The sequence below is a fragment of the Pinus tabuliformis genome, chromosome 3_2 (genome assembly GCF_031772625.1).
Source record: "Pinus tabuliformis cultivar Carrire ecotype Pingquan chromosome 3_2, CPIR1, whole genome shotgun sequence".
Classification (NCBI taxonomy): Eukaryota; Viridiplantae; Streptophyta; class Pinopsida; order Pinales; family Pinaceae; genus Pinus; species Pinus tabuliformis.
Genome location: NC_142302.1, coordinates 1,146,963,825 through 1,146,966,723, shown reverse-complemented (window position 1 = coordinate 1,146,966,723; position 2,899 = coordinate 1,146,963,825). Strand labels below are relative to the sequence as shown.

General features: G+C 28.1%; 1 non-coding gene across 1 annotated transcript; it reads right to left on the bottom strand.

Moving 5' to 3' along the window:
* Positions 1-1,579: 1,579 nt before the first annotated feature.
* Positions 1,580-1,686, bottom strand: LOC149184769 (U6 spliceosomal RNA). Its single transcript, XR_016257897.1, has one exon. It is a non-coding gene; the product is annotated as a U6 spliceosomal RNA (small nuclear RNA).
* Positions 1,687-2,899: the final 1,213 nt, after the last annotated feature.

Below are 2,899 nucleotides of genomic sequence, written 5' to 3'. Positions count from 1 at the left end.
ATGTGAGGATACATTCCTCTCTCTCTCTCCAGGCACACACACAAACTAGAGTTGACATCCAAGAATGTGGGGAGGAATTTCTCTCTTTCTCTCCATATATATATATATATATATATATAGGTGGGCTAGCTTAAGTGGTTGATTGATTTAAGCTTTATACAAGAGTTCTTGGGGTTGATTCCTTGTGTTTGTTACCTTTGTTACATGCTTCACTTAATGTCCTTAATAGATTAGGTGACCTAATCAATGCTAATGAATTTACACTAAGTACCATATATAATCATGGAGAACTGCTACAAAACTTTCTCAAGAGCTTTCCCATGAGATGTTCCTTGGAAAGGCCATCAATATGTTCAAATTCCCCCAACTCAGGTTTAATCTCACTTATGACATGTTTTCCCCTTATAGACTATTTGACATTGGTGAAGTACCAAAAATCTCATTATTGCTTAAGTGCTTGAGAGTGGAACAAGATGTTTCCAAACATGTAGACCCGAGAGTTTGAGCAATCAATTGAACCATTTTCCCAAAGTGCTTGAGAGTGGAACAAGATGTTTCCAAACATGTAGACCCGAGACTTTAAACAATGGATTAAGCCATTTTCCCAAAGCATATTACCAATAGAAAAACCAAAAACATAATTAAACACATTGAGTACCCAAACTTACTGATGGTTATAAAAATAAATGATAATGTCAACCTACATTCAAATATTACAATGAAAGAGAATAAATCTTATAAAATATTCTATATTTATAATTATATTTGAATAAAAATAAGATTTACATATTAATTTTTTTATGACTTTTAAGCTTTAATAAAACTAAAATTAAAATAAATTTATATAATTTAATTTTAATTAAAAAATTATTTTCCTATATTCCTACCAAAATATATATTCATTTTTAAAAAAGTTGAATTTGGAAAAACATTTATGCCACCGATGACCGAAACCTTACACCAATTATAATGCTTTCTTGGATGTAAAGAAAGAACCTGTTGGAGAAGTACGTATTCCATTGAAGTAAGTCAAGGGACAATAACCGGCAACCAATTTTGGCGTGCAGCGTTTTTCACGAAACTCCCAGAGAAAGGTATAAAGTGCTTTACATGACAAGATTGAGGTCTTCATTTATCCAACGAAGACACGTGTAAATTATTTATTTATTTTTTGATATATTTGAATTTGACAGGTGGAAATGAAAAAGGAGTGTTGTGAAGAGGGCTGACATATTAAGTATTACACGCTAAAATAACTTGCCCTTTTGGAATAAGATCAATTTCTAAGATTCCTCAATGTTATTTTAGTAAAATATGTTTTGGAGAAAAAGTTCCAAGAATATTTATAATTAAATCATATTGATGGTAAATTCTAGATTTTTTTAAAGTATAAAATTAGTTTAATTAAATATATGGTAAATAATTTACTGGAAATTTGGAAATTCGAAAGTTTTTTTTTATAATTACAAATTATGTTTAATTAACAATTTTGTTTATTTTTAGAATTATATATAATAAAAATGATTGAAAATATGTATAGGAAGTTTTTTTGTTTTTGTTTTTTTTAATAAGAAAATTAAAAAATTTGGACTATTTTTTCATTTGTGCAAATCATCCTTGCATAGAGGTATGCTAATTTTCTTAGTATCGTTCCAATTTTATAGGATGTTTTTGAAGAAGTTATACAATATTAAAGTTTTGAAGTTTTTTAAATTTGTTTTTAATTATGGCTTAAATTGCCACATTCGGGTCAAGTGAATTGTGCTATCCCTTGGCTTAATGTTTTTGTAATTAAATGTGGATAAGTTTATTTCTGGTTAAGTGAGTTACATTGAAATAGATTGGAAAACTTTATTTGTCAACAAATTTAATACTGATAATAATTGATGGTAACTTTGTAATTAGACATTTTTATTATGTGATTAAAGAAAAATATGGAAAATTAATCGCTGAGTACAAATGGCTGAAAGAGAAAAATACTGCAATTTACTTTGAAAGTGTTATTACCCATCAAGAAGTCCCAAACATCTAATATGAATGATTAGATTTAATTGAGTAAATTATGATATTGACTAATTAATTGTTTCCTAGAAGACATGGAGTTGTTCTCAAGAATGAGAAACATGAGCTTATTAATGAGCAAATAACTACCTACCACCTATTGGTGAGGTGGAGACAATTATTAACCACCAAAAGAGTGTTAGATGAGATAATATCTATTATTTTTACTTGCTTTTGTCTCATTATTCATAGAGCATAATAGAGACCGAAGAGAAGCAAGTAGCAGAAAATAGAGAGAAAAAGAAGAATTATAGGTCTCATTGCTTGAGGGGACATTGGTTATTTGCAGAGTCAAGGTTGGGAGGAGCCTAGTACTTGATAATTAATTTTCGAGAGGGAGAAAAAATGTTTTCAAGTTGGTATCTCTAACTCTGTACTTAAATGTTAAACATAAAAAAATAGATAGAAAATGGAACTGTGATATGTATAAATTCTAATATAGCAGAGAAAAGGAAAAGGAAAAACCGAAATCACATGTTATATCTACAATATATTCTTCGACATAATGAAAATACACTATCTTTATGAGCTGACAGAAGAAGAAATGAATTGTAGAATTTTTTTCTATAAAGTAGAGTTTCATACTTTTATACCAATTTGATGCAGAAGACTTTGATTGAAAATGAATAAAGAATGAAAATGAATGTAATGTTTTGAAAAGCATATCCATAAATAATATATGTTCTATTAGGTTACAAGAGTAAGTTAATAGTACAAATAAGAAAAAAAAATGAATGTAATGTTTTGAAAAGCATATTCATAAATAATATATGTTCTATTAAGTTACAATAGTAAGTTAATAGTACAAATAAGAAAAATTGAGAGTGAGGAACAAAAA